Below are 14939 nucleotides of genomic sequence, written 5' to 3' on the forward strand. Positions count from 1 at the left end.
CGGTCGAGTTGTTGTCCCAGTCATGTTACGAATGGGAGCTCCTTCAATTTGTAATACTTCCATGGAGGCCTTTCCGGCCAGCTAGTGTACACAGACCAACAGACAGTTCTTCAGTGAAAATTTTCTGTATGCACTTCGTGAAAAATAAAGTAGGTTTGATGATTTGCTTTGCTGCCATATTTTCATTTTAATCTGTTAGGCAGGACCTGGCGATGAAGGTTACTTGTAGGACTGACACTTGGACAAGTAGATACAAACTATATAGAAAAGGTGCAACACAAGAAAAGGAATCGCACTTGTAAATAAATTTTATTTACACAAATGCACTGTACACGCCATTTGTGTGGTTACAATGAGGTGTACAAAACAAAACTATAGGCACCAGAAAGAATAGCAATGGCCATGAGAGGTAAACACGTACCCATTCAAAATTATATCCTGGCATGCTGCAACTGCACTTCAACAAAATACACATATAATCCATGTGGATTATGTGTATAGTCAGGTGAAAAGGATGAATGAAAGGATCTTTCCTTCTGCGCTGTTTTTTTTACTGCGCTGCGGCTAAAACCAGGCTGGCTTCATAGATAGCGACCTTCCCATGGCAGCCGGCGACAATGAAGGCCAGCGTGCTGAAAATTGCTGGGTAGGGACGGCGCATTCCATCAGGTGGTGCTAAATAATCTCCAACCTCACCAGCTTCACTTTGCTCACAGAGTGACTGTTGGCACGAAATGCAGTGGCTGTACCAATAACAACCGACCGTTCTAGTTAGTATGTATATCACCAGTCAGCACCTAGAATACAATGGCTCGTCCAGACCTGACTCTCACCAATGGAAAAGTCAACGTATAAAACTAAACCACACGGGTACCACACTTTCTGGCTCGACTACCATTATTAATTTTTGAGCATTTTCATTCATTCAAACATTCATAACCTTTACTAACCTTGGCTCTACATGGAGAAGCTTTCTTTTGGCGTGACGGTCATTTGCGCACGTGTGAAATTTGACAGGAAACGCTTGAGTTTGTGCAAAGCATTTCCAAATTGGCCATTTAAAGCAGGGAAATGCCGTGATTCTTGCGCGGGAGCATAACATTTTCCAGCTGCAGGAGCACTAGTTGATCCAAACTTCTTCAGGGGCTGCGGCTCTTTCACATAAACTGTGTCACTCGTGCAGCACTGTCCTCAAGGTGGATCGCCAGCCCTACAAATGGCAAAGTTGGGTATACGAGAGTTGGCCCTGGTCAGGGCCAGCGATGAGAACCGTACACATAGTTATCTTCGTGATATCTTTTTGAGCCACGTCCGTATACCAAAGCGATAAGAACCAAACAAAAAGAAAATGCTTTTGCCATGCCGCTGCTGGCCTTGCTCAGCTGTATGCAACAGTAAACCATCGGGTTGACTCAAAGTGCAACGCAAGAAAATTGCACAGGATCTCATCTAACAGGATGAGAGCGCGACAGCGTCTTTTATGGCTCGGTTTATTGTCGAGCGTTCCGCCAATGCTGCCTATAGCCTACAATCCTGACAGTGCACTCGGTGCAGCCACTCATTACAGAATCACTATCCATGCTGCTGCGGCACTGCCTCGACTGAAGCAGAGGGCCAACAAAGACTGCGGTAGCAATTTATTTGAATGCACATTTATTTTTGTGTTGCACGTTTTACGGAGCGTGTTGGAAGGAAATCAGAATTGACCAAGTGCCAAATGTTTCTTTTTCTGCAGCAGTATATGCAACAGTGCACACCAAGTGCTTCTTGTTTATTTCTTTCTGGTCCACGCCATGGAATTCCATGGATGTGTGCACCATTCTGTGACGTGGAATGTTAGGAATGCATTAGGAAATTGTCAGCTGTTGTGGACGCTTTTTGCAGACAATATCCGAATGTGCATTCTGTGGACACCGACCGGGTGCAAGCGTTTTGCAACATAGCAAGTAATATTTTCGCATTTAGAAAGCGATTCACTGAAGCACACTGTCTCGAGCCCACAGGTGTACTTGGCGCAGTGTCAATGAGCCTATAATAAGTGCAACAAACTGAGGAGGAGGCGAAATACCATTGACAACAGGCCGGACAAATAGCTCACAATGCTTCAATGGGGATCACAAGCAGCACAAGCTGGTGCACTGGCATAGGAAAGAACTAAAAAAGGCCAAACAAGGAGAAAAAACATTTGGCATCAGCGAGCCTGGGAGGTCACTGTATATAAAGTCGGTCGGAGCAAAACTGTTTTTCATAAACCCCCTCTCAATTTTTTTAAAACTCATTCCTCACTCCGCCGCTGTCATTAAAACAGTTCCACGAGGTGTGCATTTCTAGAGCAGCCGTTTTTCTTATGAAGGCAAACAAAATTGCCTTCGTGCGCAAAGTCTTAGACAACATTAATGCACCAACTGGTTTAATTAGCCGATAGTCTGCAACTACGGTATGCATTACAGCTCAAGTACGGCCTCCGTGCATATTAACCTACAAATTTTAACTGCTGTACGGAAAAGAAAGCAAGCTTTATTAAATATATGTGCTGACAGCAATGTAAACTTAAAATTCCTTATAACAGAGCTAGAAATTCTTTCAGAGCTAAAATGATAAGATGCAGTGCTGAATGATGCAAGGCACCACGAAGTACTGTCATATGTACACGCAAAGAAAAAAGTTTAGCAGTGTCAGTAACTCTTCGTAAAACTTTTCTTTGTGCCCTTTGGCAGGGCATGAGCAACAAAATGTCACTAAATTGCTCCACAACAATCGCTTTCTTCTTGTTGCTCTGCAAGTCTTGGCTCGCTCCAGGGACACAACACCAGTGGTAGCAATCTGCACCAAGTTTGTTGCTACTTGGCTTGTGGCTCCCTGCTGGCAGAAGAAAAAAAAATGTGCAGTGAGAGCTGGACAAGGGATTGCAGGGGGAAAAAAATCAATTTCTCCTTTTAAAGGATTGCAGGACACACTGCGATTTCACGTATGCATTAGCAAACACACATGCACTCCTTAATGGAGGCTTCATGTCAATGAGGCATGGGTGACATAACATTGCCCCTTTGGAAGGGAGGTGTGTTCTCTTCATCTTGCTGGATGGCATGGCCAGCATGACAAGGATGGCAAGACCCGAGGGAAGGAATGATGGTGTGGAACAGAAACAGCGGCATTCTACTTATTCGTAACTGTCACACATAAGAAGCTGCACCACTTCATGACTCTTACATTAGTGAGGTCCACATCTTCTTGTAAGCACAGTCGTGATCCCGCCCATTGTTCCCCACCCTCTCCTTAGCAGGGTGCGGCTCCTCCCCCGAGTCAGTGGCGGCTTTGACGGTGTGTAGTGATGCAAGTAGTACGGATAAATTTTAGCCCAAGCTTGGTAGGTGCCCTACCTTATCGAATCGCATCTGTTATTTTGTGAAACTGTGGAGTCAATGGGCATGGAACAAAAAAGTGACGTGCAAGACAGAAAAAAAGAGAGTAACAATGTTAGACCACACAGAAAACACAGTGCAGTAGAAACAAAGGACAAGGTGAGGCTGGGGCAAGAGCTAACTTTTGACAAATGCTTTATTGCAGGACCTGCGCTTATAAAAACATCTGGCTCATCATAGGAGAGAAAGAAAGGAAAACATCAAAACGAACAACGAAAGATGAGACAAAAACCACTACGCGCCGCCTACGCCAAGAAATAAATCTCTAGCTTTCATAAAGCCATAGATGGTCTATTGATGCGTTGATCACCGGAACATGCCATCTCAGCTGCTTCCACAAGTTCTTTCGTCAGTCCAGACTGGTGGTAATGCAAAGCAATCATCTCGTCGTGCAGGGGATAACACTGGTATCCCGATACGCACTTTTTACAATGGGCAGCCCGCTGGCCGTCAGTGGCAACGCTGCTTACTTTATTCTTGTACTCTTAAATGGACATTCAAATATCTGCTTGTTTGGCCAGTATAGTCGCTGCCACATGAGAGTGAAATTTTGTAGACCGGTTTTTGCACACGCGTTAGGCAGGTTAACCTGCACAAGCCCAAAAGCCTGTTCGGGGCTGTGAACAAGACATTGATCCCACTAACAGCCACCTGGCTGCCCATTGTAAAATGTGTGTATCGGGAAACCTTTGTTATCCCATGTACGACCAGACAATTGTTTTGCATTACCACTGCTCTGGGCTGACGAGAAACTTGTGGAAGCAAGTGAGATAGCATGTTCTGGTGATCAGTGTGTCCGTAGACTGTCTGTGGCTTTATCAAAGCCAGAGCTTGATTTCCTGGTGTAGGCGGCATGTGGCGGCTTTCGTCTCATCTTTTGTTGTTTATTTATTTTTTTATTTTCTGTTCTTACGAGACAGATGTCTTTATATGTGCTGTCCCTGCAATAAAGCATTTGTTGAAACCTTGCACTTGTCCCGTCCTCGACTTATTCTGTTTTTACTGCGCTATGTTTCTCGTGAGAGTATGAACCAACACGCCCAAACATTTTCCCTTCTGTTACACCGCATCCAGGGCATAACAAAAGTTCACAGAGCTAAAGAATGTTAAGTGAGCAAACGAGCTTTTCTAGGCAATGCCCAGGGGCGTCGGGTATGGTAGGTACAGCAGTTGCTGCAAGAACCAATGGAGAGTGCAGTAACTGCACAGAGACGGCAGTAAGAGGAGGAGGCTAGGGTATATATAGTCAGGATCCAGCTTACATGGCCTTATCATCTGGTGGTAGGGCAGTGTATCGCCTTTATCACCTTCCAATAGTTTCAGGGAGAGAGGCCATGTAATTCAGCTGATATTAGTGCTCATTATCACGCTTTTAGAACTTCGCAGAGTAAACAATCCCAAGGTCATCATGAAGTGTTGAACCCAGAATAGTGGCTCAACTAGTTGCACAAAACAAGATAAGTAACAGTAACTAAGCAGTGCTTAGCATGCTACACATGCCCTAAGCAGTGCTTAGTGACTGTTCGAGCGCTACCACATCGATTCACATCAGGTAAACACATTTTTCTCATCCGGCATGCATTGCATTGTGTAAGCATATATGCTGGTGCATGTATATATGTGTGCCAGCATATGTTGTATACATATGCACTAGTGGCATAGGCAAGATACATAAACTTGTGTATAGCTTCCTAACCAATGCATTTTGGCCTTGGCAACTACAACACCACCTGAAGGTAAGACTAGCCAGATGAAATTGTGGTGGAGGAACTCCTGACGTTTGTACTGCAGGAAAATTTTGATATAGTCAGGTACACATCACATTTTCTGATAAAATGTGGCACTCCCCAGCATTCAGCTGAGCGAAAGTGGGGTGCTGGTACTGGATGAATTGCATGGGCATTGGAACGTAAAGAAACCCTGCAGTGTATGAGTATAGCATTCCAGGTTACTCCATGTGAAGTAATACGTGATAGCTTAAGCAAAAAGCACCATATTCGTTTGGTCGTGGAAGTCAACCAATGTGTAAGCAAGGTGCTCACTGCATGTTCCAAAACATGCAAACGTCTATTGCAATCTCGTCCTGTCTATTATGTTCGGCTATTATGCACGCTTTCCGTGTTTAATGAACTTCTTATTTTCGCTACACACGCCCATTGAACGTCCGCACTAGTGTCCACAACCAGCTGCGCCACCGATGCAGTGAGCAATTTTTGCGAGTGTCGCCCTCGCCTTACCGCGGTCCAATAGGATCATACGTTAACACTAATTTACTCGTAAATTTTAACCCCATAAAATCAGATTTAATGAAATTTAAATGTTTATAGCATAATATTCGATCACTGACTGATTCGCACAATCGTTACTCGCAAGACATCCAATCGTCATCGCATCGTCACTGCAAGTTCTTGATCCGAATATCGGCACATCGTAACGGTCATTCTACGTAGTTTTTAACGAAATCGATGCCACAAGGCAAGTTACACTGACTGCAAATCATGCCTGAACATCCAAGGAGTACTATAAAAACAACGACGCAACCGCAAACAGTAGGGCTCTTTGATCTCCAGTCTCGGACTCGCCGCGGACTCCCCGAGAAGCAGTCCGGCATTCGATTTTCCCATGTATCCCTATGACTTAGGGGAATCCTCGGACTACCCGCGGACTACCCACGGTGAGTCCGAGACTGTAAATCGAAGAGCCCCAATGAAGCAACCAAGTTACAGCCACGGGACGTGCGACAACGCCGGTAAGCAGTTCGGCCTCTTCCACTGGCTAATATTAGTGCTTTACACAGGTTAACTGTACAGAACCGCTAGGCTCCAAAGCTTTTCCGGCTTCGGGTGCGTCACGTAATCTTAAAAACAGCGTAATATAGACCGTAACTAATGAATAAGCGGTATTTGAGTTCGATAACTCAATTGCCGTAAGCATACATGGGCGCCGCCATCTTGAATGTTTGTTTACATCAATGTTACCAGACCAGCATCGACATTTCGCTAAATTTAGCGGCCACTTACAACTATTGCGATCTGAGTACTCGTTAAAGAAAGCAAATATGAAATGGTAATAGAGAAAGCCAAAATAGCATGGCATTAATCCACAAAAACGCGAAATCCGCTGTAGCAAATCATGGTGCATGAATGTGCTTGTAGCAGAAGCAACAGAATGGTAGATTGGCGGCAAATTTTAAATGCATACAAGCAGATTAGTATACAGTGTTCGACCTAATCTCTTGTTAAGTATTGGTGACAACATATTGTTATTTAGGTACGCTGTCTTTCGGTGGGTAAGCGCGCTTTTTTCCGTCATGCCGCTGCTGCTGACTGTGTGGCTTGCTGCTAGTTTTCTTTCAAGAAAGCCCCGCATTTATACGTTCCTTTCTGTGTGACCAGCCATTGGTAACAGACACGTTTTCACTGTCCTTTTCATGTGGTGCAAGCTATGTTCCATCAGGTGTATGTGACACCTGAGGTAAGCTTCCACAAATTTCTGCATTCTCCAAACGGGTGAAATAGAACAAGCTATGAATCTGACAAAAAAAAACAAGAAAAGCGGCGGGCAACCAAGAATAGCTTGTTTTTCTTTTCTTTTGGTTCAGAAACAGCGATTTCTTGTGTATGGTTGGAGCATTGTTGGAAAAATGCACTGGCACACTGGAGTCCAGCCTGATGATACCTTTGCCCTTTGTGCACATAAAGCTGAAGTATCATTCGAAAACTCAGAATGCAAAATAAATGTGCTGAATACTGTCGGCAGACCAAGTGTGTTTTGTTCTTCAATTGCAGTGAGCTGTTTACGGTGTGTGATTTTGAGATTATTAGTAGCAGCATATCTGCATTGGGTGCGCTAAAAGAACACATGATACAAAACTAAGATACTGCAAACTTTTCTGAACACTGCACTAGGAATAATCATCAAAGAAAAAAAGACGGCTCAAGAATACGATACTCCCTAATGCAAAATTGGAGCGCAGTGCGAACTGCAGTCTTCTCGGTGACAGTGTGTAGCTGCTGTGTCTCAGGAAGTGATCGTGTCATCAGTGAACACACGACGCAGACGCTACTCACTCTGGCGTTTTCTCACAACGCCTCGGTGCCACTGAGCATGTCTCGCGTGGCCTCTGCGTACTGCCCTCCCTTTCACACTTTCATTTTACTTTCCTCCTCCGCCTTCCTGCTTGCTCTATCTCATTTATCTCCAGTGCCCTCTTCTTCGTTCGGTTACAACAAAGCCGACGGCCACACGAAACCACAGGAGTCAAGCGGGCACTTAAAGCCAACTGCATTCAAAATTTCGACCTCTTGAAAACACCATTTCCGTATAGTCTGCTGAAAAAGAAAGCGAGATGCAAAATACAACGGCTGAAATACGCGTGTGGACGCCGCAAGCAGTCAGCAAAAACCGGCGATTTTGAAACCGAAATCGAGGAGAGCGCGGCCACTAAAATGACATTGCAGCCATCCAGCGAGCGGCCGGACGGTGTACGGGGCAGCAAACATGTGAAGTATTCGCAGCAGAGCTTGACCGGTTCTCTAGCTGCATGGCTGGCCAGAGGAAGAAGCCACCGTCAGCTGGAGCGTCACAGGCGTGTCATGGCTGTTTACGCAATCTGCCGGCAGGTGCAGCGTGGTCTACGGTGGAGCTTTTTTGAACGCTTCTGACTGATTAACGAGGCAGTTCACGGGGCTACCACTTGTGTCTCAGCTGATGTGGGGGTACTTACTAGACATTAAAATAAATTTGGTCGAGGTGAAATTTGAGTGCAGTTGGTCACTTAAGAGGTGCGCTCTAAAAAAGAAATGGCAAGCAGATTGCCTTAGCAAGCTGCGTCGCAAAGAAATTATTTCTGTAGCTGAACAGTTCTGAAATTTGGTTGGTTCTGAAGTTTGTTCAATCTATCCCAGTCAGGAAGAGTATGATATACAGCTGTATAACTCCAGCCCTTTTTCATTTTTAAAAAGTGTTTTTCCCTGTTTTTCCTTACATTTCTTTTTTGCTGCTGCAGCAGCGCTGGGAGCATGAGCATGCAAGACAGAATGTAAAAAGTGGTATGGTCACGACACATTTCACCTGCATTACAAATTTCCTGATCCACTTTACTCGAAGTAGTAGAATAATTAAGTGAAGCATCAGTTTTACAGTTAAAAAATGGGTACAAGAAGTAAGTCCACCACGGGTATAAACATTTAAAAAAATGAGATGTCTATTGATATGTTGTATTAGCTGGCGCAGAATCTAGCAGTACACCCGATGTCGAACCACATTCCATACCGAGACACGGTGCTAGTAACTATAATACCTTCGACAAACACCACGTAAACTGATAGGTTTGCCTGGTGCACTGTCGAGGCACGAGTCATGAGGTCCCCAGACAGCTCCGATGAATACCACGCAATCTGATGGCTTCAGCTGGGAGGCTATGGAGCCCTGCAGTGTTGTGGAGTCACCAAGGACTTTCTTTCGTTTTGTATGTTATTTCTCCTTGTAAGCCTTGCTCCATGTGTACCCAGGGAATATAGTGGCTCTTCACTGCTGATAACACTAAATATTTATCGTCAGGGAGCAGATAAAGTTTGCAGCTCATTAATACAGAAATAAAAGTTGACTCTGCCACATGACATGCAAACTTCCAAGCTTCACTGCATGGCATTTCCTTTAGTGCTAGCTTTTTTGGCACGACGCCAAAGCCATGCAAGAAAGCCTACCACAAAAGCCTTGCACAAGAGTGGAACTCTGGCAGCCAATGTTGGCTGAGGTGCAATGCTACCTGGGCAAAATTTATAAACATGAAAGAAGTTTCCCATCAATATGGTGGTATGAGTGAGAAATCAAGGTTTATTACTTGCTGGAAATGCTTGCATTAAAGTAAAGGTCATACCAACAGCTAACGTACCTAACCTCTTTTCAATGCCTGGAGCAAGCCATTCAAATGCAGTCGACTCTTGATCATCACCTAATTGGAATTTTCGGGTAATTGGAAGCAATGCTCTGGTCCCACCAGTGTTACATTCAATTCAGTAGAAGAAATTGCTTGGTAATTTAAAGCTGAAACCCAATTTTTCGATTAATTGAAAGTTATTTCGAATAAAAAGCATCAAGGTGAACTTTACATCTTGATAAAATTGGAAATTTTAAAGCGTCAAAACACCGCCGTGTCCTGCAATGTTGGCACCATCACAACCGAGGCAGCGCATAGCTGATAAAGCAGCTGGTCACTTGAGACTTGTGCCAGTGTAAGCATCACTCTTTTGAGGCCCTCAACCTTCTTTGTTGCGCACAGCTCCATGCAACAGTTTGCGTGGTGAAAGCTTCAGGCTTCGATTTTCACCACAAGTCTGAACTATCACGGCAAGCTGTGTCACATTCGAATAGGCAACAAAACAAAACCAAGAAGATAAGATTGTTGCGGACCAATAGCAATGCGCTATTGTGCCTTCTGTTTTTTTGTTGCGGAGTTTGTACTAATGGTAGGCAACTGTATAATTTCTCTGGTCACAACATGTTGAGGAAACCGCATTTTCCACGGCAGGGTGTGCCAAATTTCATTCGGCTGCCTTGCCATACTGTCTTAATCTTTTAAGGGGCAACCACACGCAGCGACAGCGAGAAGTGACGTGAAAACTGTAACTCAATGGGTACACCAAACAGATAGCACGAGTGACAGCAACAAGTGAAAAAAATGATCAAACTGCCGCCAATGCCCTGCGTTGTCGTCGTTCGTCGCTGCTGCTCACTTGTGGGCTGCTTCTGTCCAGCAAAAAGCAAGCGTCGGCGTCAGCCCATCGCCTTCTGCTGTCGACTCCCTCAGCAACCCGGCTATAAACATTTTCGCTTGTCACCGTCATCCACACTACCAGTTTGCTGTACCCATTGAGTTACGTTTTGCCGTCGCTGCATGTGGTTGCCGTTTACTCGCCATTTTTTGTACCATTTTCCTAACGATACATAAATATTCTAATGCCTCAGGTCCTGAAGACTGCCTAAGTTATCTTTTTTGTCACTTTGTTTTAAAAACTCTATAAACAATAAAAAAAAATATCTGTATTCGAATATATTTGATTCATTCAATCCAGTCAGTTTTTGCTATTTGTATTTTATGCACAGTTTGAAATTTCTTGTTTCTAGTTAATATGTTGTGCAAGATTAAATGAATGAACAAGCTGACCAATTGTTCAAACTTTCTAGGGAATGTGAGAGAAGTTGAAAAAACGAATGTACACAGAGAATGAAATTTCACTGGTAATAATCATGTGTAGAAACCAGGGTTGGAGCAAAAAAAAAGCCAAAAGCAGATATCTAACGCGCAGTAAATGCTCACAACGAAGTAACTTGTGATGCTTCCATGTGAAGGAAGAGAAAGAGCAGGCTCAGAAGAGGTTGGCGCTGGACAACTTCTTCTGAGCCTGCTCTTTCTCCTCCTTCACATGGAAGCATCACAAGTTTCTCCGTTGTGGGCATCAATTTCCTGACTACCTATGATTTTGTACCCCTTCTCTCTCTTCTACCGTCTTATATTTTCTTCATATGCTGCATGGCCAAAATGTGAAGTAAAAAAAAAGAGGTTAGCAGAGGGTAGTACATGAAAATTCTAGTTGAAAGCTGTAGGGTAAAGCGAACGGCAATAGGGATCCTGCGGTTATTGCCATTTTAACCTCTCGTCACGGCAAACAAAAAGTCAGAAAAATCAGATGGTGAATGGCTTCAGCATATTAAGTTTCAGATGTCGTTATACAGTGCCACAATAGGGTGGACGGCAGCGCCACTGACGTGTCTGAATGATTGGACAATCTAAAAAATCAGACTGTGACTGTGTACAGGTGCCGTCATAAGTAATTGGAGTACAGGAGCTGTGGCCGAACTGTATCGGAGCGCCGTGTAGCTGCACCGGCGGTAAATGAAAGGACGAAAACACGCATGCGTGCCTGCCGACGGCGATGGCCCATCTATACCTCTCAAACCCCTTTTTAAATTTGGCTTCGAGCATTGCTCGCAGCACAGTGCCGCTCTCGCCGCGGCGGTGATAGCAGAGACGATTCTGGCAGCGTCTCTGGCGCACTTCCAGCTGCCGGAGAAGCGGCGTGCTGTCACGGGAATTTGTAGCGAGTTTTTCGTTCAAATATTTTTACGTGTGTATGCTATCAGCGCCATCGCCGAGACCAGTATGCTGCGAACAATGCTTGAAGCCAGGCTAAAAAAAGTGGTTTGAGAAGTACAGATGGGCTATCGCCCTCGGCATGCGCGCATGCGTGTTCTCGTGCTTTCATTTACCGCCGGTGCAGCTACACGGTGCTCCGATACAATTCGGCCGCAGCTCCCGTGCTCCACTTGGCACCTGTACGTAAAGATCGAAGTGAAACATTGCTTTCAGGATTAATTTTTCATCAAAGAATTTGGCATGACCTACTCATTCGAAAGCACCTGATGGCACCTGTACGTAAAGATCGAAGTGAAACATTGCTTTCAGGATTAATTTTTCATCAAAGAATTTGGCATGACCTACTCATTCGAAAGCACCTTTTGTCGCATGAAAGCTTGCTCACACCTATGACAATGCCACCAAGGAACCAGAGGCCTGAAGAAGACACCACTCAGTGGAGGGGTGTGAGAGAAGAAAACCCAGGGGCAACAAATGGATATGGACAAAGCAAGATAGCAGCAATCGGAAATGCAGCAGGCAGGCCTTAGTTCTTGTTCTACAGTGTACAGGACGATGACTATAGCATGAGCAATGCGAGAAAAATTCTCATCTAGTGATGTGAGACCGGCCAAGAAGTGCCCCGTGTTAGCGAAAAGTAGCGATTGCTACCTATTCTTTGATTACCTACGAGGCTCCTGGAATTTCGAAACCGCACTTGCATTGCCTGAGAAAATTTCTGCTGAAGTGCAATTACGTTGGTAAATTGCAATCTTTAGCAATTCAACAACCTATAAAACGACCATGCTCAGCAACCCTTGTAGTGCGAATATAGCAATTGAAAAAGAGAAGCAGCTGCATTACGTACACTCAACACCAACTGTCGGGAATCAAACGTGAGTGTGTTAAGTGGGCCCACCACATGCTACACAGTATTTGTTCATTGAAAGCATCAAATATCTCTATTGCGCTTTCCCTCCAACAGAATAAGTCATGACATGCATTCCGTGAAATAAATTCCATCTTCCAACTCCTGCATACAAACGCCGAAAATTATCCATTCTGTTTTAAAAAAAATTAGAACAGAAATTGCAGACAGGTGCAAATTGTATCGACACACACACACACGCACACACGCCACAAATATATGTGGCTCCGCAACAGAAATATACTTGCACTGCACTGTCTACGAAAAACAGGATCGGGAGCGCAGATTCGGCGAAACACTTACATCCGCAATGAGAACAGTGGCACCCTGTATGCCAAGGCTTGGACAAGCAGTCTCTTGAGGTAGGTCTGGCTCTTAACGGAGCAGGTCACCGATCAGCGACTCGTACACATGCTGGGACTGTGGTGGAAATTTATCAGCCCCTGTAACGAAAGCGCAGTGAGCGGCGTCTCGATGACACATGATACGAAATAAATATCTCCGAAACATTGCTTGCTTTACATTTGTGCGTGCAATCTAAAACCCCTGTTCTGCTTACTACGGCTGTTAATGTAGTAAGCCTCCATGTAAAAACTGTCACTAGTGGTAAGCATAGTGACACCACAGAAGATTCTAGCCAACAGTTACGCATATGAGCCTGTAAGTTAAAAAAGAAAACATTACGACACCAGCGTGTGTTTCGGGTGTGCTTTCGCAAGAATTGGCACGTAGCTTATCCACTTTGAAATTAGCCTACACTTCTACCACGAACACTAAAGGCAACATCACCTTGTGTGTTTTCTTCTCTGTGTGAAAAGGGCGATGTGACAAGTCTAAACACTTACCTCCTCACGACCTTGTTGCTACCACCGACGTTGACGGCCACGAAACAGAGCTAGCGAAGTCTCCGACTTTGCGCCGTCGAAGCTGAGGCGCAGACTGACGTGAGGCTCGGTAGGACCCTAGGAACTTCAGTTGGAGTAAAAGCTGCGATTCCAAACCAGGAAGGCGCACAGGCCGTCCGGCCGCTAAGTCGAAACGGTGCCGGAGAAGCAGGGAGAAGCACGGCCAGCGCGGACGGACAAGCAAGAAATGCGCTGAATGCGCAAAACAATGTTGTCAGCACGGCCAAAGGCCCTCGATTTTTCAAACCAAAGTTGGAGACGTTTTGGGGCAAAAACGACAGCGTTGCCAGCATAGTTTGGTGTGTTTAGGCCGATTTGGCGGCGGTCGCGGGCGGGTTTTAGTCGGATGCGCTAGGAGGCAGTGTTGTCAATTATAATGATGATGATGATGAAAAGCTTTTTTTTTAATTGGGATGACAGCATGCGCCGTCTAGCCTACCTTAGTAAAAGCTCGTGCCTTAGAGGCTAGAGCACGGCCTCCGCGATCGGCTGCCGGCTAATGAGGGGCAATACAATTTGGGTAATAGCATCCTCGATGCACCGGTGCGCCTTTTCATCCTCGATAAACCGCACCGGTGTGCACCATCTGTCCTCGATAAACTGTGGCGCACCGTCGCGGGGCAGTTTTTCGTTGCCCCGTCGCGCACCGTGAAAGTCGACGGTGCGACGGAGTGCAATCCCGAGATGCATCGCGGACGACGCCGGCGAAGCGGCTTCCTCCGCCGTCTGCTGCAGCGACGGCGCATCGGTACAGTGAATTGTAGCATCGGTGCACTCGTGTGAAGGCGGAACGGGCTGTATATTGTTGCTGACAAGCATGCATTGCTTGCGAATTAATCAGCCAGCGATGCGACGGGCTCATAAAGGGCGTTAATAAGGGCCGGAGATTGAAAATGATGACGCAAACTTCGTGCACTGCAAAGAAGGCTGAATGCATGGCCAGTCAGTTGGAGCTTTGCATTCGTTTCGTAAGACTGAAGTTACTGGAGTGCCTAGACCACGAAGACCTACATGCTTTGCTGTGGCGGAAGGGCGGAACATAACAGGCACTCGCGTTATGGCTCTCAGAACGAAGATGAGAAGTAGCTTGTAGGCAGCTGTTTAGTGGAAGCGGTGAAGTACGTTGTCGCTCATGTGTGACGGATATGGCTTGCGTGTACATATAATCATTAGCTTTCAATAAATATCACTTTGTAGTGACGCTGCTTTTTAGCCACTTGTGAACGTTTTGATCAGTTGCTTTCACAGCTTAAGAGATGGCACTAGGATAGAACTGCTCAGTTTGTCCTCGATCAATGCACCGTGCCGGCGGTGCCGGCGCGCACCGTCGTTGGGCGCCGTGCACCGCGCCGGTTTTGGGTGCAACCCCGGTGCGTGTTTATCGAGGAGAAAAGGTTAGGAGAGGCCCTGACGTCACATTTGTGAAGCCGAGTGCCGCCATGACTTGAGCCCACGGAGCCCAGCACTCTATCCCATCATCCTTTGCTGTCTCCGGTTTGATTTGACTAACATGGCGTCGCCCTGCCCTCCCGCTTCGAAGCGAAAAC

The 14939-nt window shown here is 45.6% G+C and overlaps 1 long non-coding RNA gene across 1 annotated transcript; it reads right to left on the minus strand.

The window, feature by feature from the left end:
* Window positions 1–290: 290 nt before the first annotated feature.
* On the minus strand, window positions 291–13728 carry LOC144165162 (uncharacterized). Its single transcript, XR_013321392.1, has 3 exons — window positions 13333–13728; window positions 12791–12930; window positions 291–2862 (listed from the first exon to the last, which is right to left on the minus strand). It is a non-coding gene; the product is annotated as an uncharacterized LOC144165162 (long non-coding RNA).
* Window positions 13729–14939: the final 1211 nt, after the last annotated feature.

Source organism: Haemaphysalis longicornis, unplaced genomic scaffold (genome assembly GCF_048455015.1).
Source record: "Haemaphysalis longicornis isolate Haplotype H1 unplaced genomic scaffold, Haemaphysalis longicornis Haplotype H1 scaffold_14, whole genome shotgun sequence".
Lineage (NCBI taxonomy): Eukaryota > Metazoa > Arthropoda > Arachnida > Ixodida > Ixodidae > Haemaphysalis > Haemaphysalis longicornis.